The sequence below is a fragment of the Poecile atricapillus genome, chromosome 14 (assembly GCF_030490865.1).
Source record: "Poecile atricapillus isolate bPoeAtr1 chromosome 14, bPoeAtr1.hap1, whole genome shotgun sequence".
NCBI classification, from domain to species: Eukaryota; Metazoa; Chordata; class Aves; order Passeriformes; family Paridae; genus Poecile; species Poecile atricapillus.
Window position 1 is genome coordinate 4,803,864 of NC_081262.1, and position 25,136 is coordinate 4,828,999.

Genomic DNA, 25,136 nt, shown 5'->3' on the forward strand with positions numbered 1-25,136 from the left:
AGCCTTCTAAGTAAGACTGAGTTTTTGGAGAATACAAAACTCCAAACCTTTGAAGTTAATTTATAGGTGAAAAGAATTAATGGGCATTGGAAATTAGAAGGCCAGCATCATTTAGATCAAAGTATATGTAATAACAGAAGTGCAATTTTGACTGTTCAGTGGCACCAGCTAGCTTAGAATGTCTTTATATAAGAAAAAAAAAATCATCTTCACTTTTTGTTCATTCTAAATGATTTTGATAATAATCAATTTTTAGTATTTTATTTCAGCCCAAGTATTGCATGAGGTTAGAACCAGGATATCATTTCACATTGTATGCAAGCAAACACCAAGATTTATCTGCGAGCCTCTGCACCTCAGCATCTTAAATAAATCTTAAAATACGTCAGAATTGTAATTAAGGAAGCAAAATGTGGTGAAGCTAAAAGTAATAATTAGAAGTCAATAAAGATTGTGCTAAACTTGCTGAACAATTGACCTTTGTAATGGTCATGCCTGCTCTCAGTTATCATCACAACAGAGAATTATGTATCCCTTCACTTGGAATGTTAAAGGTGAAACCAGAAGTATCCAATAACTGTACAACAAAGAATATTTATATGCAAAACTAGCTACAGAAGTTTATTGTGACTGTGGTGGAGTCCTACTATATGTTAAGGGACATATATTGCTGAGTAGTTATTTAATCAATATTTTCTTCTTTTTTTTTTATTTTTTTACTGCCTCTCCTCTGCATCTCTTCTTTTGTTTTTCTCTTCAGCCACTCACATACCCGCCTCTAGTCTTTCTTGTGCATTCTTCTTACACATTTTTGTATTGCCTAACCTTTTTCTAACCTAGATTTTGTCCTTCAAAATGCTTAATGGACTCTGTTCTGTCCTCACTGCTGGGCCAAGTCTCTGCTGGGGTGGTGTTGAGGACTGCCTGGCTGTTCCCAGTTAATCTGATGGCTGTCATCCTCTCCTCCCAGCCAGCTGGCTCTGCCTCTGCTCTGGCTCTTGCCCCCATGAGCACAACCGTGTCTCTTCTGTCCCAGCTTCCTCCCTTTTGACACCCTGTGCTTTTTTCTGCCACCCTTTGTGGCCCAAGTGCCTTCTGCTGCAGCCCAGCAGAACAGCGTCCAGAAGATCTGTAATCCAGGAGAACAGCAGCGAGTTCCAGAGGGAAGATGAGTGTGGATGCACTGAGAGAGAGAGAGAGAAAGGAAAAAATCCTGCATAAAGATTTATAAGAAGAAACTGCATTGCATCTTCCTTTTGTGAGGATTCTGCGTGTAATTGTATTTTCTCTAATTGACTTGTGCTTCAGAAAAACATTTACTCTCTTCAGTGTTTCATGTCTCTGAGACTGCAAAGAGGTGAAATATTAATGGTTGTGTTTGAACCCCTGCCAGAAACAAAGTACCACAGAGCTGCTCACGGAGTGCCCACTGCTGCCCACCCTGGGGGAGAGGAGAATTGGTAAAAACCCCAAAGTTCACACACTGAGATAAAGCCACTTCAACAGGTAAAGCAAAACAAGGAATTCATTCCCACTGCCCACGGGCAGGCAAGGGTTCAGCCACCCCAGGGCAGCCAGGCTCCACCAAGGGGAACAGCTTGGGAGGACAAACAGCATGGCTCCAAACGTCCCCCTCTTCCTCCTCCTGCTGCTGTAGATGCTGAGTGTGACATTCTGCAATATCCCTGGGGTCACTTGGGGTCAGCTGTCCTGGCTGTGCCCTTGTGCACTCCCAGCCCTGCCTGGTGGGCTGAGGAGCAGAGACAGCTTTGGCTCTGTGTCAGCTCTGCTCAGCCCTGCCAAAAACTTCCCTGTCTTCTCAGAGATTCCTCGTGTTTGAAGCACAACTGCAAACCACAGCCCCATACTATCTACTGTGGAGAAAATCAACCCTCTCCCAACCCAAACCAGCAAACTAAATTAAATACTTTTTCTTCAGGTTGTACAAAGTTCCTTTATTGGATCTGGCCAAGGATAAAGCATAATTAATAACACATTAACTGTTATCAAGAAAACATAAAGTGCAATGAGTGTATTAAAGACTGACTGTCATAATTTCTGCAATAGAAAACTGGAATGGTGTGGAGATCTTTAATGCTGAAATCATTCTAGCACTCATGTTTTGTACAGCAAGCATATTTCACACATAATAGGTAGAAAGTCCAATAGGTAGAAAGAGAGAAGATGAGAAATACAAAATATCTTCTATTGGGTGAGATCTTAAATAGATGAATGTTCTTGAGCTTGGAATGATGACAGATAAGTGAAAAGAAAGGCCCAGACAATCATCAGTGCTTCAGAGAAAATGGAATGTTTTGCAGCATAAGAATTAGTACTCGGTGATATTGTCAGCCAGCAAGTTCAATATTAACATAACAAAATACTTTTTTCACATGGAGCAGGATTGTGACACTTAGAATTTATTTGGGATCGAGCAGGATGGATCCAGTGGCTCCATCAACCTCCAGTAGAAGTTCTGGCTTAGGGAGTTCAGGAGCCACTGGCTGCAGAGTTAGATTTTGCAGACAAGGGCCATGCTCAAGTGGCATTTCTTATGTTCCTTTCCTAAATGTTTGCCCCTATGATTCTGAACTAGATCAGCCTTTTCTCTTGGCCAGCATGGCAATTCATATTTATTAAAAATATGTATGAACTAGATGTTGTTGTTACAAAGCTGTCATAATCAACAAGGGCTAATTAAACAAATTTAATGCTCAAACTCCAACAAAAGAACAGCTTTGTACCTTTTACATTTGTGGGCCTTGAATTAAGTTTGTGCAAATAAATATGAGGTGCTAAAGGTGGGCAGGTTAGAGCTTATTAATTACCTTGCTCTGTACATCCGAGCAGTATAGGTGCCAGCTCCAATCTCTAATAAATCCATCAGCTCTGGGGGTTTTCCTGTTCATTCCCACTGAACTGTGAGTGCATGTGACAGGCCGTGCTTCTGTCAGAACGAATCGTCCCCCTTGGAAAGCTGGCAGCACAGGGAAGTGACAACTTAATGGAAGCTAAAGCACTCTAATGGCAGTGCCTGCTGAAAGCCAGGGAAAGTCATCCCCAGCGTTTGCCCTGGCTCTTGAAAATGTCTCTTTGCATTTCTGCTTAAGTGCTAGATGTTGGAGCTGGGCTGGAGTCACATTTGCAGGTATTATTCAATGAAACCCTTGTTTGTTGACAGACTGGATTCCAGCGGGGTCAGCTCCTCCGACACCCTGAGCTCTCCCTCCCCTGTGCTCTCTGCTCCTGCAGCATCACTCAGCCACTCCCAAACCTCACCCTGGCACAAACACATTTCCCTCGGGTGAATGGGAGTACAAACACCTCACCCCGTGGGTCACATGAGTACTGAGATATTTCTATTTGGTTATGAATGGAATATGTGTTTAATCAAATGGATGAAATATAATGAACTTTATTTTAGTATATTTGTTTACAGGTGAAGAATATAGAGATTATTTTTCCTGCTTTTTATTGGTGTTATGAAGAAAAAGTTGTGTTGAGCCAATGGATAAAATTATTGTACTGAGATAATTTAATGTTGTTTTAATATCTTTTTAGATTACGTTGGTGTATGTGAACATATTTATTTATAAATAAATAAAACCCCAGTAATTTGCATACATTTGTGAACTGTCTTATAAGTGTCCAGTGATTACATTCAAATATTTTCATTTTAATTACATTTTAATATTTTAATAACTTTTATATATTAAACTGTGGATATTCAATCTCGATTATTGCCTTTTTATGATGTTTACATGCAAATAATTACCTTGTTCCTGTTTTTTTCTCTGTGATGGTGGACAAAGCCAGAATAGCAATGGCTTTAAGTGGAACAGTATTTCTTCATCTTTTAATAAAAAGCATGTATGCTTTTCAGGTTGTAATTAGCCAGGCAGATTAAAATAAAAATAATATATTCCTAATAATATAATTTATAGGGTTTAGTTATCTTAATACATACTGTACCATTAATCCAAATTCACAGAAAGAGAGCAGGCAGGGGCAGACTCAAGAGGACCTCAGAACTGACAAAGAGGAAGCCAAATGACTGCTCTAAATTAAAAATAACCAACCAACCCAAATGAGCCAAGCCAAAACATTTCTGTGTGGTTATTTCTATGATTATTTGCTTTATAGTTGAGACTTTGATGTTGTTTAGCTTGTAATAATTATCTTTGTGAAGGGAAGGTGAATGATCTAAACAGACACTGTAGTTAATGTTGTTGCTAACGTGGATCTGCTTCCTCCTTGTCCTCTCTTCAGCCATCCTGGGAGACACAGGAAACTCCAAGCTGCTTAATGAACCTTTCAGGGTTCTCTGTGATTTCTGCCCTGTCCCTGCCAATACCACCCCATAACAAAACATTTCCAGCAGAACCACTCTGCTCACCTTCATCTGGGACAGTGGCAGCTCCTTGTGATGCTCCCTTGTTTTGTGTCTGCTTCCATTCAGGAGGTTTGGTGTTTTTAAGGATTTTCCTAAAGCTATGGCCTATGGAAACTATCAAGCAGATTGTTTATAACAACTGATATTAACATATTTTTATATAAAATGGTTTTCATAATGGCTCATTCTCGCATATTTTCTCATGGAGCAAGTCCCACTTCAGGTTTCAATTAAAACTTCAATTAAAACTCCTCTGTACATTCAGGGACTGTGGGGTTTCTGTTACATAACACTTCCCTTTTCTTATTTTTATTTATATAATTCCTTAAGAGAATTGTTCTCTCTTGGAAATGGTTTCCTTAATACACAGAATCAATAAGCGCTCACACAATCATTGCTTCACTTAAATTGGGAATTTCCTCAGGTAAGAATTTGATTTCCCAGTGTGAGAGATGTGTCCCCTCTTTCACTGGGTGCACCGAGCTCCTTTCAGAGCCAGAGCAGAGCTTCCAAATTACTTTGTCACTTTGATTTTGCAGTTGCTTCAAATATTCAGTTAACTTTTAATCTCTTCTTTTGAATGACCTTGTGTTATTAGAGAAAAGACAGACTGATTATCACTTTCTTGTCCCCTAAACTTAACCAGACTTAATTGTGGATTTACACAATTCTATATTTTTATTTAGATATATATATATTTATTTTTTTCTTTATATATGTACTTATAGGTTTTTTCCTTCTTAGGCTAATGTAAAATTACTGTTACTGAAGAGCTTTATGTTGTCAGCTGAAGATTAATTCTTGCTTTTTAACGATATTTTATTTTAATTTCTTTTAATTAAGGCAGCAAACAAGGATCTTCACTATCTCACTGTCCTACAAGCCACTGATTGATGCAAGGGATTTCTTCCTTCATGCAGGTATACATGTGTGTGTGTATATATATGTATATACATACATGTATATGCAAATTATTCTCCAAATTCTTGTCCAAAATTTTAAAATTCCATTTTTAAATTGACAAAACTGATATTCTGTGAAACAGTGCCAAGTTTACATGCACACTAAAATTCAAATATTTGTCTGCATGTGGTGATTCAAGGGGGAATGGGATTTTTCTGCTCACATTGACAGCTCTTCCTCAGACCTCTGTTGCCCCACCTTTAAAAAGGTGAAATTGAAATTGAAAGCTTGCTTTCAATTTATGCAGAATAAATACCATGCCCCATACAGGGAGTACATTGGCACATGCAGGGGACATTTTTTAATTTGGGCAAAGTGTATAATATATCATACATGTTTGCTAAGTTGTAAGAATTTAAGATCACTTTCTGCAAGAAAAGTCTGGACTCTGGCATGGTGTCAAGTTTTGTTGGAACTGAGACAAAAGTGAAGTGTGCACAATAATTATTTAGTTCATCTTTGGGCTGCTTTTTAGGTGTTGTGAAGGAAAAAAAGCAAGAGGAAATATAGTTGCAGTCAGAGGTCAATGTAAAGAAGTCCAGGTAAATCAAAACTATTCTACACCGTAAATAATTTACTCTTCTCCCTTTGCCTTGTCCTTTCCCACCCCACCCCTGCTCTTTGTTTGCCCCACACTGACCTTTTCCTACCTTCTTTGTAGTCTTGCTAATCCGACGTAGTTCAACACGCAGAAGTGCTCCAGGTGGGAAAATCTGCTGGAAGTTTGGAGTTTTACAAGCTCCTCCAAAATGCTGAGAGGCAGAGGAAGCACTGAGCTGTGCTGGTGGTGCAGGGTGTGCAGGGATTGCTGTCCTGCTCTCAGAGGGGCTGAGGCTCCAGCTGAGCTCACCTGAGCCACCAGGGACCCTCCCTGTGCCTCCTCCTGCTCACACACAGCAAATTTGGAATTTACACAGAAAACTAATGGAGTCCCTGGTGCCTCACAGGTTTCCTTGGCTTTACCTGCTCTGTGTAATTAATGTAACCAAGTGAGTGGATGAGCACTTTCCTCTAGGAGTCAATAGGCAAGGATGTTTGGAAAATGAATGAACTGCTAAGATTAATTGCAAGGCTGCCTGCCTGAACAGCCTGGTGAGAGATTCAGAAGGAAGTGCCAACACCTTTATATCCAAAAGATTTCTTTATTAAAAGTTGTTCAAAATCTCAATAACGTTAGATATCAGATTGGACTGAAGATAATGCTTTATTATTATTGTTCTAGTCCAAACAATTGCATACTATTAATTGCTGTTAAAGAACAATTCATATAAATATTGATCTCAATCAGCTCAGCTTGATTTTTAGTATTCTTCATAATGATAGCCAATTCTAATAATAATTAGAAAAATGCATTTTCTGAAATGTACAGTGGTTGACTAGCCAGCAGGAAGATTTAAATTAAAGTTTTGTGTGAGCTACTTTATGGAAAAAAAGAAAAAAAACAAAGGTCAGGTGGTAGCAGGATTCAGTTAAGGAATTCTGGGTTTACTTTGCATTTTTTTAGTCATTTTTGAGATAATTTGTCTTTTGAGTTTAGGGTTTTTTGGTTGTTTTTGTTTTGTTTTTTTCCTGTTCATTTTTATCAAAGTGCTGCTTACCTATAGTTTACCAGTATTTTTAAATAGATTTCCTGAAAGGAAATATATGTGGTGGTGGATTTTTGGCTACGTTTTAGGAGTATTTGGGACCTATTGGTTAATTCTGTCTGCAGAGCTCTGTTGTTTGTCTGACTGGCACTCGTGTCACACCTGACAGTGTGGATCTAAAGTGTGCAGCCAGTCTCGTGAGTGGCAGAGAGGAACATGCAAGTGCAAGGAGGAAAATCCTGAGCACTCAAAGGAAGGAACTTGTCAGCAGGTACTGTGTTCAAGTTCAGACAGAGCTTTTTTTTCTTTTTTTTTTTTTTCTCTACCATTTTAGCATGAAATCAATGGGGAATGCATAATTTTTTCGATGTGTCTGAGATTGCACAGCAAATGGTCACCAATGAGACTCTCAGCTGCCACACAATCTGGCACAGCTCCTTTCTGCTCCATAGCTCCCAGTTGCATTCAGCCCACTGTCGATGTGATGCCTCTTTCTGGCTCCTTGCCCATCTGTTTTAGTAATTACTGTCATATAAACTGATATTTCTAGACTAGAAACCATGTTGTTGTGAGATAAACCCATTGGAGTTACCTTTTGTGACGTGTTCAAGCAGCTCACTGACTTTATACTTAAAACCATAAAATTTGCATCAACATTTCCTGCAATATATAGAGAAGGATACTGTGAATTTTTAATTTATTTTTTTAACACTAGGAGTTCTAGTGAAATAGAATCAGGTTTTGATAATCCTTCCTTTTTATCATGGTTATGGTACTTTCACAGTTTTAGCTCTTTTTTATTTCGTTTTAGGATCACAATAAAAAAAAAAAAAACCTGTGTCCTTGAATAAAGTATTTGTGTTAATAAGTTTTGGCAGACATAATTTTTTAAGTGTAAAATATACAAAGAAGTGGTTTGCCCTATCCAAATCATCCATTAGCACAACAGGACCATCCAAAATGACATCATTACATGTGCCAGCTAAAGCACAAAGATTTCAGGAGGGTGAAGAGCAGCTTTATTCTGACAGAGATCGAGTAGAATGAAAGGTGAGTTAAAAGAAAGGATCAGACGACATCCCATCACCAAGTTAACCCATTAACAGCCGCAGGGGGAAGGGCAGAGGAGCCAACACAAACATCAGTGCAGTGTGCCAAGGAGCCAGATGCCATCACTGCAAAATCACTGCCTCAGCCTGGCATCTGTGCCTTCAGCCTGGCAGCCACAGAGGCACGGAAAGCTGGGCAAGCAGCGCTGCCTGGGGGCTCTGCAGAAAGAGTTTCTCTCTCTTCCCTTTGCCTCTCCTCATAGCAGGGCTCTTGGCTGGCATTGGGGATGTTGGTAATGAGAACAGAGAGAACTCGGGCATTTCCATACACACATAAATAGTAGATATATATAAATATATAAACTAAAATGTATAATAAATATAAAATATATGTAATTATATTGCATATATATGATTATATCATTATTACAATATTATATTATAATAAGATCCACATATATATGGATATTTATGGATATAATAGATATATGGATATATATTGATATATAACACTATATATGGATATATAGAGATGGATATATAGATATAGATATAGATATAGATATAGATATAGATATAGATATATAGATATAGATATAGATATAGATATAGATATAGATATATAGATATAGATATAGATATAGATATAAAATATGGATGGATGCATGTTTGTATGAAAATGCTTATGAGTGTGCATTTGGGCAGATTGGACCAGGAAAAGGGAGAGATCGAGGAAGGAGGCAAAAGAAACCAGAGTGAAATAAAACAGAGCAACACACAATAAGACTATAAAAAGAAGTATTTACTTTCCATACATGATAAAGAGCTTATTTTAGTTTTGTTTTTTTTTTGTTTTTTTTTTTATTTTTAATAGTGCAACTTCAATAATTTCTTTAACTTTTCCCAAGTCACATCTGCTCAGTAGCCAAATTCTTGATGTGTTCTCTTTGCAATGACATTTCACATAGGCAGGTTCAAAGCATTTGGCAAGTTTAATTTTTAGGATATAAACCAAAATCTTTTATGTGATTATTGATATCATCCCGTAACACCTGAATAATATATCTATATATACATCCAAATATTGATTGATGGCTTCTTTTTAATTTGGTGTTCTTATTTCAGTCAGAGTAATTTCTAGCCACGCTATCTGTACTCAGACTTCTCACAGTGGTTCCTCTAACCAATCTAAAGCATTAAAAAGCGAGTCTGCAATAGTTTGAGTGGAATCCAGTGATGGTGGGGCCACTGGAAACTGCACCCTGACCCTGGAACTGGGATCCCTTCTGGTTAGCTCTCCATGCAATAAAGGTTGTTACCAAATGCAAAGAGCATTTGATAAATGCATGTGTGTGGATTGGGTAGGGGCTAAACGTCTTGACACCAGAAAACTTTCACTTCTGTTTTCAAGAATGAATGTTCAGTAATGTGGAAAAATCTCAGTGAAGCAGAGATCTTGTGTATAGGCAGAATATTTTTTTTTTTTTTAAGTGTAAGTAGTGCAGTAGTAAATATGAAATAAAAGTGCTAATTAATTCAGGGAAAACTCTTTAAATATATATTGATCAGAGAGAGACACTTGAGGTAAGCTGTAGATTTAAAACTTTATTTTCCAAAGCTTAAGAAAAGCTCACAGAATCTTGTGTTTATGATTCAGCTGTCAAGGGTGGCTGGAAATGCCCAGTTCAGGGCAGACAATAAAGGGTTTTGATGAACACACGTTCCCTCTGCCACCCCATGGACAGAGCAAGGCTTCTTTTTTGTGTGATAGGGCTGCGTTCTGCAAGGAAACATAGTGGGTAGGAGGAGGTTGAAAATACTTCAGAAGCGAGCATCTGTCTTGGAACAAAAGGATTCTTCCCCCTTTAAGTTTCAGTATCCTATGTTTGTCATGCATTCCGTACATGCTAAAGATGTTAAAAGATCCCACTGTCACAGCATGAGCAATTATGAGTAAGAGCAAAGTTGTGTCTAGAGTTCCTCTGGATAAAAGAGGATTATTGCTTTCTGAATTCTAATTAAGACCTTCAGGTCCATGTTTTAGGTTTAGTAATCATTGCTGAGAACAATATATGCAGGTGTGGTTTGCTGCAAGGGCACATGCTTATCCCATGTTCACTCGTCCTCCTGCTCTTCATGTCCTTTCCCTAAAGCTCCTTCCCAGCCTCCCCCTGGATAATGTCTTCATCCTCTTCCTCACCAGACTGCATCACTTGGAGTGCCTTGTCCTTAGTGCCAGTTTTTGGGTTTCTAGTGCTTTGAGTAATGGTTAAATTCTGATTTTAAGGTTTCTTTTCTTTCTTCTCCCAGCCCCTTGGGAATTTATCACTCCCAGAATGCTCCTGTGTTCTGTGAGTAATAAATCTTCCTGGTGTTTTGTGATTTGCAGTTCATAGGACAAATTATTCAAACATCTTATTACTGTTTCATTAAACCCCTCTTTATATGCTGTATCACAAAAATATTTTGAATTCTAATAGACGTCGGTGCTTTATAGTATTCATGCTTCATAATGCCCATGTTGTTTAAATGTTTTGTTTTTCCTTTTGCTTTTCATTTCTCTCTTATCTGAGAGATACAGTATCCTACAATTTTTATTACTGATTATTTGGAAATCAACATGTAATTCATATGGCTCAATTGCTGTCATTGATGTACTCAAATGACAGTTATGGCTATTAAAGAAAATTATTAAGAACTCAGTGCCTTGCATTTCAGTGACAGTCTGCTGCCTTATCATCCTTTTGAAAGCCCAGTACAAAAACTTTAGGTGATTATCCTTTAATTGTGCATGTGAATGAGTTGGAGGAAGGATGAACCAAGCAGGGGCAAAGCTTCTGAGTAATAAAAGAAGTTTTAATGTACTTTAAACTGGCGAAAATGTTAGTGGTCTTTTTTTGGAATGTGCAGTGCTCTATTTCTGTGGCTGTAGGCTGGAAACAGATTGGATGTCAGACTGATTGTCAGCATTTGTGTTCACGGCTTTTACGTGTGGGTGGTTTCTCCAGTAAAGAATTTTGCATTTATTGTAAAAACTAGTAAGGTAATTTTCCTATAGCTGGCTAGTTATGAAAATACATAAGGTGTAATTAATGTATAACAAGGATTGGAAAAGTTACCTTCTGTTTCAAAGGGAAGGGGCTTCTGAAACATAATTCACCATGAGAGTATTTGAACCAACAGACTGAATATAAAATCTTTGATGTGTCCTGAAAGGGTTTGATAGGATAAGTTTAAAGTAGCTTCAGATTTTGTCTTTCCTCTCTGTTGCTTCTATCACAATAAAGATTAATTACTGTATGCTTGAATAATCATCTACTGAATCAATATATGTGCATTTTTACACCTATTATGAGATGGTGGTGTATAATCTTTGCTTGTTTTATACTTTATCTATTTGATCTACCCTATCATCACACTTTGGAATAGGAGTTAATCCAGTTCTGTGTTCTGGCTCACTGGAACACTCTGAGCACATCATTTCCCTCTTCTCAAAGAGAGGAATTCTCCAAGTTCTTTTGGGTCAGAGGGTTAAGAGCTCTGTTTGAGGAGTTCTGTGAAACCTGGTCCAAAGGAAACAATCCAGTTCTCCTGGACAACCTTTGTTGTGTTATTCCCTCTGTACTTAGTGCTCCATCCTTGGTTATCAAAACCCTTTTCACGTGATCAGAACAAGAGCTTGTGAAATGCCTGAGCATCACCTGCAGTCCCACCCAGAGGTGTGTGACAGCCACCAGCAAACCCCATTTCCCTGTGCCTTGGTGCCAGGAAATCCCTGATCCCACACGGGAACAGCCACAGCTGAATCGTTTCATTGCTCCTCTGTGCTGAATCAATCTCGGTTATGCAAATCTCACAATACAATTTTTATTTGTTTACCTACAAATATGTTTTAAATCAGAGCCCCTTTGCAGGTAGAGGTTTAGTTGATGACAGGCTTTTTTTGTTTGTTTTGCTTAAACAGAACATGAAATCCTACTTAAGTGCAGCTTTATACTACATCAACAAATGTGGTTACAAGGCAAAGGTTTGTTAAATTGGTGCAGAGATCACTATGAAAGGAGAAAGATTTGAGCTGGAGCTGCTGATTCTCTGACATTTTGATGGCTTGGTATGTTTAGCTGCTCTGAAGCAAATTAAAAAAGGTTACCATGCAAAAGGTTTGATGGCTGTACTCAGAACAGTTGGCAGAACAAGAGAGCAAAAGTTAGGAACAAGTGGAAAATTCCAGGCTGAATAAGTGTGAAAAGTGTTTCTGCCTTGGTAGATGCAGTAAAACCTCAGAGCAGCATTTTTGGGGTAATGCTGTAAAAAATCCCAGTCATAGGAAGCCCACAAAGAGCAGTACTCCTGATCAAGGAGACAAACTCAGTGAAGCCTGTGTTTTAAAAGTTAGATGAAAGAACAAATTGTGGTGACTACAGAAAAATTTAATTCTTTATTTTTTTTGGTGACCATTTATGATGCTCATTTCTAATGAAATATGTTCTTTTACACATTTATTTTTATAGTGAGGCTTTATATGTCTTTATTGGTCTTTGTAAAGGAAGAGTACTGAAAAAAATCTTTCAAATGACAGTTTATGTCTTACTGTGAGAAGTACATTCCTCTACTGTTGGCAATTCTATAACATGGTTAGTTCAGAAAAACATTAAAGGTGTGTAAAGATATTTTTGTCTAAACAGTACAGAACTGAGGGGTTTTTCTACTATGTTTCTTTGGCTCCTGCTTTTGTTTAGTTTGATGATCTAGGGAGGATAAGTTCTCTCAGCCATACACAGCTCTGCATGAATTCAGATTGTTCATCAGATAATAGATAACAAAACAAAAGTACCAAACAGTATAAAGCTAAAATGACAAAAAAATGCAGTTGAAATTGAGAGAAATATAGAGACAGGGCAAAATATGAACTAATAAATCATGCATGAAAGCATCTAAATACTTAATATTACTTGTGTAAAGCTTTTGTTTTGCCATGAAAGACCTGAAATTTAATAGCTCTTTGGTCTGTCTAGAATATAAATAATGTGATGACAGCATCATTCCGAAGTTCATGCATGTTTTTAAAATGATTTAATGTTCTCCTATAGTTCTCAATTTTATCCAGATGCCTTATTCAGTCACACCACAAGCACATTACTGAAAGTTTTATTTATCATTCTGTGAGGCTTAATTCACTTGCATGTCTGAACTGCACTGTTTTCAGCTGAGCTGCATTTCACACCTGTTTGGAGAAAGAAAAAGAATGAGGTGGTTTTGTGTTTCAGTCTGAGATTTCTGAGGATGTTTTTCTTGAATTAGACTCAACAGAGTAGCAGGCTTCTGCCACAAATCCTGCATGCTATGTGCAATTCATGATTATTCTTTCCTTTATCAACTGGATTTTAGTATACCCACTTCCCTGATCTATAGATTTCAAGAGAATTTGCTCCTAAATTTTATTCATCTAAGCAAAATCTGAAAATAACCTCCAAATTTCTGATGCCTCTGTAATTTTTGTGTTTAAGTGTTGGCTATCTTGCTTTGCAAAACCTTTTTCTCTTTGCATTCATTGACATGAGGAATTCTTTCAGTAATTCAGTAGGTGGGACACTTAGATGCCATAGTGAGTGTGTGGGTACTGGCTTGTGAAGAGTTCTCCCACTTTCTAATCAGTTCTGGCTTAGAATGTTTTCTTAGAGGTAATTATCCCCAATAAATCCAGTCAAGGTCCTACTTGAATAATTAAAATATTTGCTTCACAATTATTTATTTGAAATAGGATGTTTGTGATTTTTTCGTAATTTCGGAGAATTTTGACTAATCACAGGGTTAATTTTTGAAAATGCAAGGGGCCCACATTTCAATGGAAGAAGACATTATCCTTTAGTGTATTTTCTAGTGTTTTAAGACCTTCTAGTGCTTGAAGATGAAGGCGAGGAGTAAGATTACATATTTAATTGAAAGATATCACATTTCTGAGTTCACTTGTACCTGGAGATAATTGCCATCTTTTTCTTGTGATTTCCTTGCAGAATGATCAGAAGCTGGCATTGACAAACAAATCTTTTTCTCTCCAGTGCCTGTGAATGCAAGTATCAATAACAAATAACAGCTGCTCACAACAGAAACCTCGATGATGTGATCAGCACTGGGGGAATTTCAGTGCTGCTGCACCTGAGCTGTGCCAGGTGACCCTCTCTCTCCTGGGTGCTTCCAGCTGGGCTCACCTGCTACTGCATCTCCTTTATCCTATAAAGGATGTTTCTGTAATTCCTCTGTAGAGTCCCTTACAACCAAATTTTAAGCAAGTTTAATGGATTTTGCCCTCTCTTCAGCTCCTTGCTTCCCTCCAGTTTCACAGCAAATTAGGCAGCTTAAGAAAACATGCAATTAATGTGAGATTGTACCTCATCTCACTGCTTTCCTTCTCATGATCATTACCCAGGGTTAGAAGGCCCAGCTTTTAGTATCGTGCTGCAGGAATCAATATTGCACAGCTTACTTCTGCAAAGAAATTATCATTTTGTTTCTTCAGAATTCACATTCTGTGTGAAGGCAGCATGGCTCGCCTCTCACAGACAGCTGCCATTTGGAATGTTTTTCCTACTTCTTAAATATTAGTATCAAATCAAATCTCAGTCCATGTGTCTTGCTCCTGTATTGTTTGATTGAATGTCATTTTCTATCCTCTTCAAGGTTTTTTTAAGATTTGAACACTTTATCATTAGTAAGGATCTATTAATGGAAGATGACCAGTTGGAATGTGCTGTACAAAATCAACTCAAGTTGCAAGCGCTGACATGGAATTCAGCTTGAATTTTTGTTCTTTTTTTCCTTCAGGCTCTTTGTATGTCAAGGAAAGAAAAGAATGCTGTAGCCTGATTTGAAATAGTGCTCCACATGCACATAAAAATACATCACAATTGGCATAACTGCAATTTAGTGGTCAGGATGAAATTCCTATTAGGAATCTACATATCATATTAACAAAACAGTATCCATCCTGTAGTATATTATTTTGGTAACACGATAGCTGGATTTGAAATGGAATCCAAAGGTCAGAGTTGGCAGCAGAATGGGAATTAGGTAATGACATTTCCCTTCCTGTCACTGACCTCATCCCTCTCCAGTGCCCAGTACAACTGTCTGTATTGTAGCAAGTGTGGAAACCTTGCTAAAATATGTTTGTGCCACTTAATTTTTTAAACATCCAATGAAGAAAGTTTGCAGAGTGCATATTAGCTTTTTTTTTGTGGAGGCAGCACTAAACCAATCAAACACTTGATTACTTGGGATCAGTAAATTTGTTGTATTAAATCTATCTGTCATTTTCATTTTTCAGATGGTGTCTCTCAGTTATTTAAATTATATTAGCAAATACTACATTTACAGGAACAACAGATAAAGACAATAATAAATTAAAATGTTCATCCCCCACAAAAACTTGTTATTCCCTGCATTGCACTTCCTCACTGCCAGTAGGAAACCTGAATGTTTATATTCAGAAAGTCATATATTTATATTCAGAAAGTCACATGTTTACATTCAGAAAGTCACGTAATCATTATTTAACAATAAAGCTACATAGGAATTACGTGTAGGGTTGAGGACTTGAACACTTGAATTTTTCTTGCTCTGAAACACAGAAATTCCTAAATTTAAACTACTGTTTTTCTCCAGGCATGTGATGTGGACAGTTCCAGCACATAAATTGAAATTAAAAGGGCCACAAGTAAAGCTGGGCTCAGCATGGCAAAGGAGACACAGCATTAATTGATGGTAGCACACCGAGCATGTCCTGGGACTAAGTGAGCACACCCATGAGATGATGGCTCCTCTGACTCCCAAAGCCAAGGGAATCCCACTGAATCCACATTTGGACACAGGGGAGGTGTGGCAGGCAAGGGAGAGGCACCAGCCCCCAGTACCCACATCTGGGCAGCTGTGTCTTCCTCACACCACTGCCACAGAGAGGGGTTTGCAGCACCTCATTAGGGAGTGTCCGCAGACCTGAGACTCATCCTGAGGTTAAATTGATAAATTTCAACTCTTTGGAATTAAATGCTTGAGTTTAGGCCATTTCCCTGTACTTTCTTCCCAAAAAGCATGAAAGGCAGTATTCTCAAGGGATTCTAGCAGTCTTTGAAAGGTCACCAGAGAAAATGGGACTTTATTCATGAACTTGACTTTGGTCCTTTCAAGTCAGTCTGAGCTCCTGCTCAAATCTGAATAACAGCTATTATGTAACTCCCAGAAGTTAATGGGTTGAAATCTCATGATTTTGCCTCTTCTGAGCATCTCTCCCATCCCAGTGCAGATGGGGCTGTGTGTGCAGGTCCCGCAGGAGCAGCTGATTGTTCTGCCCTGGCTCACAATTCCAAGGTTTTGTAGGGGCAGAGATGAATGCTGGAGAACAAAAAAGAATGAATGAAAGCAATGAACCAAAGATTGTTTATTTTTTGATTCAGTCATTCCAGTGTTGTTTGACTATGCTTATTCTCAACTGACTGGGGCAGGGTCAAGCTCTGTATGGGAAATGGGTATGGAATAAAACAGTCAGGATGTTTAAATTCTAATTACACAGATAAACTTAGTTCTGGTGTTTTGTAGGCTTTGTTATTTAGGTCACAGTCTTGGTAAAGTATTTCATTTACTTTTGTCATTAGTGATATATAAAATCCATTTTGTTGTTGAAATTTTTGCTTTCAGCTTGCAAGTAACTGAGATCTAGACCAACCTCAGAACGGATCAAATTCTTCTTTGTGTGTAGTATCTTTCAGTGAAGGCAAATGTTAGGGAGAACGTATTAACTCAGACTTCTGTGTAAAGTATTAGCATTTGCAGTTTGTCTGTGACTTCAGGGGTATGAGTTTTCTCTATATGAATATCATTTGCTATTACAGAGGCCATAGGGTGGGTTTTGCTGGATTGTTCTATCTGGTAGTAATACATCTCATAATTCCCTAACAATGATTTTTCTTAAGCACTCTTTAAAAGCATTTCTGTAGAGAACCTGATACTCATCACCAGGATTAAAATGACTGATGAATTATGCAGCAAGGCCGTCTAGCTCCTTCACTAAGTATTTTAGGGCAATTTAATTACTTTGGCAATATTTAGGTAAATAAGATTGTTAAAATTTGCTTGTTTCAAGTTTATTTCTTTCCACATTATTTCAGTCTTGAAAGTCATATTGACTTTTCAGCACTAAGTGCTGAAATATTTAAGTAAGAATGAGAAGTACACGAAAGCACACCTTAAGTCAAGAGAACTTTTTTGAGGATCTGTGGTGTGTACCAGGTGTAAGTGATTATCCAATCCCACAACTGCCCTTCTTTTAGTATTATTTTATTGTAGAAAATGATAAAATTAGATACAGTGATAAACTTACAATGTAATTTAACTTGAAATGCATCAGTAAATTCTTGAGAAAAATGTTCCTGCTGCCTTCTCTGCAGCACTGCAGGTGTTTTGTGTTTAGAGAGCCAGGACTGCACTCCCTGAGAGCTCAGACTTCCACCAGTTCCAGCCAGTTTGCCTCATGGTAAATGGAGGATGAAACAATGCTACAGCTATTTTACTCTTTGTTATTTGTAGTCTAGCTGCTGGTTTTAGGTAGGCTGGTGGGGTTTTTTTCTGCTGTTCTGTTTATCTGTGAGATCCTGAAGTTGTCCTGTCTGGAGATTACTGGTGAGTCCTTGCATTTAATTTTGTTCCTAACTGTTATTCCAGGGAGGATGGTTCCAAGATTGGATATTTTAGCTTTTTATTGATAGGTAAGATTGTAACAGCCCAGAAATGTTTCTTTTTAGAATTAGGGAATGTAGTTTTGGTACCAATAATACTGGCTTCAAGTAAAAATTCAAGATCCAATGGTAAAACTGCATCAATCATGAACATAATGTAGCTGATCCAGTGAGATCTGTGCTGCATCTTAATAAGGGTCAAGGTTGTCTGTGGAGCAGGAAGGGATTTATGTGCACAGGCAGGGAAGGTCTGTGGCTTTGGGGTTCCCTCTCAAGAAAGAGGGAGGCACAAAATGAGATGTGAAGTTAGAGGTGAAACCCTTTGTGTGTGGGTGGGGTGGCTTGTGCTGACCAAGGCCTGATGGTAACAGCTGATGGTGACAGCTGATGGTGACACCTGATGGCTGTTGAGCTCCCAGCTGATCCCAGTTGTGTCCTGCAGCACAGCAATCTCCATCACCACTGGCACCTGTGCTGGGAGGAGCCCTGGGGTCATTGCTGAGGCAGCCTGGGGGCTCAGAGCTGATTAAAGTTTGGGAGCGTTAGGATGTGCACTGAGCTCAGGTGTGAGGAACAACAGGTATGTGAGCATTTGATGTGAATAATTTTGCAATTAATTTTAAATGTTGACTTTATATCTGTAATAATGCACAAGACTTGTGCAGAACTGTGCTCTTTATTTAATATGGGTGTTTTACAGATATATTTCTTGAACTTTGTGGAAAGTGAGTTAAAGTCTTGGCTTTGTATTGCTTTGAACAGCCACTATAAAAACATGTCATTTGAAGTGTGGCAGTTCTCTGTCCCTTCATTTAAATACAGTAATTGCTGATGAATTTTATCTGTTTGATGTATTTCTTCTGCATTTTTTGAGCAGAAATTGAGTATAAGTTTTGGAGACCTACTGTTTGTAGAAACATGTTAGGGCTCTGGCTGAAGAGGAGGGCACATGCTTCCTCTGGCTAGCTTTAACTTACCTGTTTGGCCTCATATGAGAAAAGTTTCTGCTCCTTTTGTGCTCCTGGGATGTCCATGTAGAAGCCTTTCCCAGAAGAGAAGTTAGGTTTGATAGGTGAAGCTGCAAAGTATCAGGTTGGAGAGTTAAGTCAGGCCTAAATGGTTTTTTGCGTGTGGGGGTTTTTTGCGTGTGGGGGTTTTTTGCGTGTGGGTTTTTTGTGTGTCTGTGGTTTTGTGCTTGCCATGACTGGGGGATTCTCAGGAGTCAGAGGGAAGCTGGCTGGTGTGCAGGTGCCCACGCTGAGCAGCACCTGCAGCAAAGCTGCCTCTCTCGAGGGTGTCCAGCCTGTTTCTGTACATTCTGCAGTGCACGGGCAGCGTGTGCTGAGCTCTGTTCCCTGGAAATCACTTTGCAAGGGAGGTGAAGGTCCCATCCCTTCAGAGTGAAATGCTGTTTGGGCTTGAGTAAAGGAGCCTGGGCGTAGGTTTGTGACACAGAATATTGAGACGGTCTTAGAGAGAAACTAAGGAGTGTGTAGTTGTCCAACAGGAGTAGATTTTAATGCTGAGTCTTGGATGGTTTGAATCCTGGAGGATGAGAAACTTGAACTTTATGCTGAAATAGTGCAGTAGTTCCAAAAATCAGCAGAGGGGAGCGGGAGAGTGAATTCAGCATTTCCAGTGTGAATTTCACTGCATTGAGGAAGTTTAGAGAGGAAGAAATTGCAGGTAGGAGAGGAGATGGATGGGCCACTACAACAAGGGAGAGCTGATTAGTGTTGATGAAAGCAAACAGCTTCGAGAAAATATTGTAGATGAATTTTCAGACTCTAGTTAGTAGCTGAGGAAGAAAAAGACTCAGTGGTGTGGAGTGTGACACCTTATCAATTGAAGTAGGGAAAGATGAAAAAAAAAAGACCAATTAGAGTGTGAAGAGAGGAGGGAGCTGATACTGGATTCATGAACTGAAAGAGGTTACACTAATGAAACAACTGGAAATGTAATATGGAAAGGACAGGGTCCCTGGACAATTGAGGAGAAAATGCAGTTAGGAAAAAAAGCAACTGCTTCATTCAAAATTGGTGGATAAACCAGAGGAAAAAGAAAGGAGCCAATATTGACTCTGTGTATAAAATTGGACTTTCTCACACAGTACTTCTGTCCCCATCTCAAACTAAACAACCCTTTACAGGCAGCTTTGTATCAATTTCATATGCAAAACTTGCCATTCTGCAAGGGTTAGAGAGCCAAAATTCCTAAGTTAGAAAAAACAAAACAACCTTTTCCTCCTAGATGCTGGCACAGGGGTAAGACTGGGTCATGGCATTGGGTATCTTTCTTCTGGAATGGGATTTTGGAGAGTGTGTAGATGCCTACCCTGGAAAGCCTTGGTAGGGATTCAGTATAAACTGAAGCTTAAAGCTACAAACCCCTCGATTTTAGGTCTCCTGAGTCATATCTTTATCTCTTTGGGTGAAGCTGGGTATTTAACTAGATCCTGTCAGCCTTGGTAATAAGAATTTGAAGTTTTAGTTAAAATTCAGATTCAAATCCAGAAGAAAGAATTAGAGATGATGGAGTCACTGAGCTAAATTTGAAAGTGATTTAGCCCATGTTATGGGGTAGGGCCAAAATGATGAGGAATATTTTGGATTTTGCTGATAGATGATGATAAACAAAGTCCTCGAGGGAGCTGCAGAGGAATCCTTCATTGCCCTGGAGGGATCCCACACTCTGGGGAGAGGACAGACAGCAAAGGGCTGGGGAAGAGGAGACAGGGAGGATTTCTTGGCTCAATACATGAGCATGTTAATATCTATCTGTTATACATTAAAATGAGTCCAGCATTGAGGACTAAGTATGGTGGACTGAGAATATATGAGGGGATGTTCAGTGGAGAGAATAATAAAAGTGGTTTCACTGTAGAAGGAAACTGTGCTGATGTCCAGTGAATTTAATTCCTACGGAAGAAAGAGGCAACCTTTATATAATAGCATAATTAATCTATCACTTGTTCTCCTTCTGAGTTTTGATATGCTTTTAATTTTTAAGAGATTAATAATAGTTCATTAAAAAACTTCTTTATCAAGCTGTGTTTATGTTGCCCTACTATGTATTTTTACAATTACATTTGATGGTCCTTTGGTTATTTAGCTTTTATTGCTGTTACATGGAAACAAGCTCTAAAGTTATGTGCTCCTGCAGCTCATTTTGTCCTCAAAGTTAAGTTCTTGCCTTGTGAATTTATAAAAGCAGCAAAGTGTGACATGTGGGTAGTACAAATTATGGAGCAAAAAAAACCTCCAACAAAACAAATGGGCTAAACCTCTGTGGATTAATGATTTTGTGTAAACATTTTAGTTTAAAATAAGTGTTGTATGTATGAACAAAATAGTAACTTATGTCTATATAAAACAAGAAAAAACCATTTTGTGTAAAAATAATTTTCAGTGAAACATGTATGTCTTTTTGTCAAACACTCTCTTTCTCCTGTCTGATACTTGACAAACTGCCACAAGTGGCAGCAGAGGAAAGCAGGCTTTGTCACTTCAGGTCCAGCTGAGCACTTCTGAGTAGTCTGTAGCCCTCCCATTCTATGGACTAGAGCTTAACAAGGTGTACAGAGTTTTCTGTGGTTAATATTCCTTAATTTTTTTTAGATTACTTAAAAAAAAAAATCCTGAGTTTTTAAATTTCATTGAGTTAATTTTCTAAAGGTAATATTGTCATGTCTTCTCATCTGGAATTGTGGAAAAAAATTGTAGGGCAAGACTACACATGGCACACTTGTTGTCCTTCTGAGCTTGTTATATAAAGAATAACCTAAATGCTTATTGTTAAGCTGGACACCTGTGTTCAAGGGGTCCTTTTGTGATGCAGGCTTGTGCCAATGTGTCAGACCTAAAGAACTGCTCTAAGTGCTGGTTTGGAAGAGTTGGTTTGGTGTTGTGACAGTAAAGCACGGGGGGTGTGAGCACCCTGTGCTTCTCTAAATGAAATGTCGTAGTGTCTGCATTACCTTTGTGCTAAGGGAGGTGAGAGTGGGATCCACAGAGGATTTTTGCTGCACCAATTTCCATTTCATGTTCTTGGGTCTGCGTGTGTCCCTGCTTCCCGAGTCTGGAGGTAGCAGTTTAGCTAAAGCTAATCGGGGTTTTTGTTGGTTTTTTTTTTTTTTTCCTTAATCATGGAATGTCCCATCATCTCAAACTTTCCCAACCCGGCGCTGCTGCCCTCATTGCCCCTGCTCTGCCATGGTTCTGCATCCCCAGACCTCCCGCTCCTCCTGCCCCGGCCTCGCTGCCTTCCCAGTGCCTGTGCCGAGCCTCGGTGCCGCTGGAGCCCCGGGGGACGGCGAGGCACTGCCGAGAGCAGGGGGGGGATGGCGAGAGCAGGGGGGGGGATGGCGAGAGCAGGGGGGGGGATGGCGAGAGCAGGGGGGGGATGGCGAGAGCAGGGGGGGGATGGCGAGAGCAGGGGGGGGGATGGCGAGAGCGGGGGGGGGATGGCGAGAGCGGGGGGGGGGATGGCGAGAGCGGGGGGGGGGATGGCGAGAGCAGGGGGGGGATGGCGAGAGCAGGGGGGGGATGCCGAGAGCAGGGGGGGGATGCCGAGAGCAGGGGGGGATGCCGATCCCCGGGGAGCTCCGGGCTGCTGCCGCTGCTGGGGCCGTGTGTCCCTCCATCCCCGAGTGACCGTGTGTGTCCCCCCCGAGTGAGCCGTGTGCCCCCATTGACCGTGTTCCCCGAGTGAGCCGTGTCCCCCCGAGTGAGCCGTGTGTGTCCCCCCAAATGACCGTGTTCCCTGAGTGAGCCGTGTCTCCCCAAACGAACCGTGTCCCCCCCGGTACAGCCGTCCCCCCCCAGGGACCGTGTCCCCCCCCAGGGACCGTGTCCCCCCCCAGGGACCGTGTCCCCCCCCAGGGACCGTGTCCCCCCCCAGGGACCGTGTCCCCCCCAGTGAGCCGTGTCCCCCCCGGTCCAGCCGTGTCCCCCCCGGTCCAGCCGTGTCCCCCCCGGTCCAGCCGTGTCCCCCCCGGTCCAGCCGTGTCCCCCCCGGTCCAGCCGTGTCCCCCCCGGTCCAGCCGTGTCCCCCCCGGTCCAGCCGTGTCCCCCCCGGTCCAGCCGTCCCCCCCCGGTGACCGTGTCCCCCCCGGTCCAGCCGTGTCCCCCCCGGTCCAGCCGTGTCCCCCCCGGTCCAGCCGTGTCCCCCCCGGTCCAGCCGTGTCCCCCCCGGTCCAGCCGTGTCCCCCCCGGTCCAGCCGTGTCCCCCCCGGTCCAGCCGTGTCCCCCCGGTCCAGCCGTGTCCCCCCGGTCCAGCCGTGTCCCCCCGGTCCAGCCGTGTCCCCCCGGTAGAGTGAGCGGTGTCTCCGCTAGATGGAGCGCCCGGAACGGCGGAGCGGGAGCGCTCCCGGCCGCGCTCCGCACGCACCCGAACCGCCCCCTGCTCCTGTTCCCAGCCCTGTTCCCAGTCCTTTCCAGCCCTGTTCCCAGTCCTTTCCAGCTCTGTTCCCAGCCCTTTCCAGCCCTGTTCCCAGCCCCCCAGGCTCCCCACAGAGTGCCCCAAAACAGGGGGGTCACCCCTGCCAGGGAACGCACGGCTTCTGCTCGGAGCTGCCCCTCACTCTCTCAAGGCAGAACATTTTATTTGTTGTGTTGCCTTCCCCCCCACCCGAGCACATTGGTGGAAATAAGGGCTCTTGGCTGCTTCTGTTGTTAAAAATCTAGTTATTGCTGAATGCTTGTGAAAGGTGTGTTGAGTGGTGCTGAAGAGGTTAACTCTGCTGCAGAGGCTTTGGAGAGACTGGGTATGAAGTACTGGAGAAGTCAATGGATGTAACACCGTGCTTAATAGAAACAGAAAATTAGTGATTCTTACTTGCCTGAGGTAAGCATGAGCCTCTGTAATGTCCTGATCTTTGTGCAAAAACCTACTAAAGGAGAGCAATCTTAACATAAACCTGGTATTAGAAATAGGGATAGTCATGACAAGAAAATACCACTGGAAGGATGAGATATTGCCTTTTAGTTTACAAGAACAGAGAGGAAACCCTTTGATTTAATATTTTTTGACAATACAGAGTATTAAAAAAAAATCTGCTATATTACCCCACTTTATTTTAAAAAGATATACTATATCTACAGAAAATAGAATACTATTTGAAATACAGGGAGAGATATCGATAATTTATAGTAATTATGAAAATGTTACTGATATATTCAATTTTATAATACGCTGCTTTTCTTGGTTTCAAGTCCTAGGAGCTATTTTTTCATATGGTGTTAGATAAGGCGTTAGGATAGAGAAAAGACTGCTCTACTATTAGATTCTGTGCCACTTGCTTGAATTATTTTTGTACCGCATCAACCACTTTATAAAGTTGAGAAGAAACTACCTTCTTCACATGGAGCATGCAGTCATGATTTATTTTTTCTAACACTTGATGTCTGGAGGCATACAATACTGGGAATACTGCATGTCTCCTCTATGTGTGAACTTCTTAAGGCAGGCTACTACTGAGAGGAGTTTGAGGTGTAAAATGGTGTGTGGTGGTGCAGGTGATGCATTTCGGAGCCTTCCTTTACTTGATGGAAATGGTTTGTGTGTTAGACAGTCTGCTGTGGTCATTCCAAAGGTTAACTTCTAGGTCACAGGTCTGGAAATGCAAAATTTGGACTTGAGTTTGAAGTTGACTACCAGGTCACAACAAACTGAGTGGCTGATTTTAAATAGAACGTGTTACGTTAAATAAACAGATGCACTGCTAATCTAAGTGGGTTTGCATTTGTAAGTCAGCTATGTGAGAAGTGCTGTTGGTCCTTTTTGCTTCTTTGTTTCAGAGCTTCTCTGCTTTCATGGTTTTAATTGCATATTCAAGATTGACCCAGGCTTTCCTGGTGGCATTTTTGAAATGGTGTTCTCAGTGGATGTGGGGGGAAGGTGCCTGTGTGCAAGTTCTCTCTCTGTGCCATAAGCCATGACATGGGCAACCCAGAGAGGTTGGAGGAGGGACTGTTCCCTCTCATGGTGTCATTGCATCTCAGGTGGATCCATTATCCGTGTGGAAGAAGGTTTTATCTCCTAGAATGCTTCTAGGAACTCCCACAGAGGCTGATGTGGGCAGTGTAGATGGTTGGCCTTTTTTTTCTTGTAAAATGTTGGTATTTGTTGCTAATTGATAGGAACTTGATAACATCAGCAGCTGAGCATGGGGTGAGTTCAGCTCCTGACCCAAGAGGGCAGAAGGATGGAGGGAAATGTCACATGCTGAAGGTATTTTTGCAATTGCACACTCTGGTTGTGGCAGAATGAAGGGAAAATGGAGTTGTTCCTAATTTGCAGGTGAGATGTGGCTGGGGGCCGTGCTGGCCAGTGGGAGTGCGTGGTGCTGCTCCAGGGACACTGTCCCTGTGCAGGGGCAGGGAAGGTCAGGCTGTGCACAGCCATTCCTGTCCCTTTG

The 25,136-nt window shown here is 40.8% G+C and overlaps 1 protein-coding gene across 4 annotated transcripts in view; it reads left to right on the top strand.

The window, feature by feature from the left end:
- The window catches only part of RBFOX1 (RNA binding fox-1 homolog 1), a 788,876-nt gene that overhangs the window by 498,769 nt on the left and 264,971 nt on the right, over positions 1-25,136 (top strand). The window contains exon 1 of one of the 4 annotated variants that reach the window (XM_058849309.1): positions 5,832-5,898. The exons of the other annotated variants lie outside the window; for them this stretch is intronic. The gene's annotated coding sequence lies outside the window, so the exon portion shown is untranslated. Of the gene's footprint in view, positions 1-5,831; positions 5,899-25,136 lie in introns of those variants that run through there. 4 annotated transcript variants of the gene reach the window in all.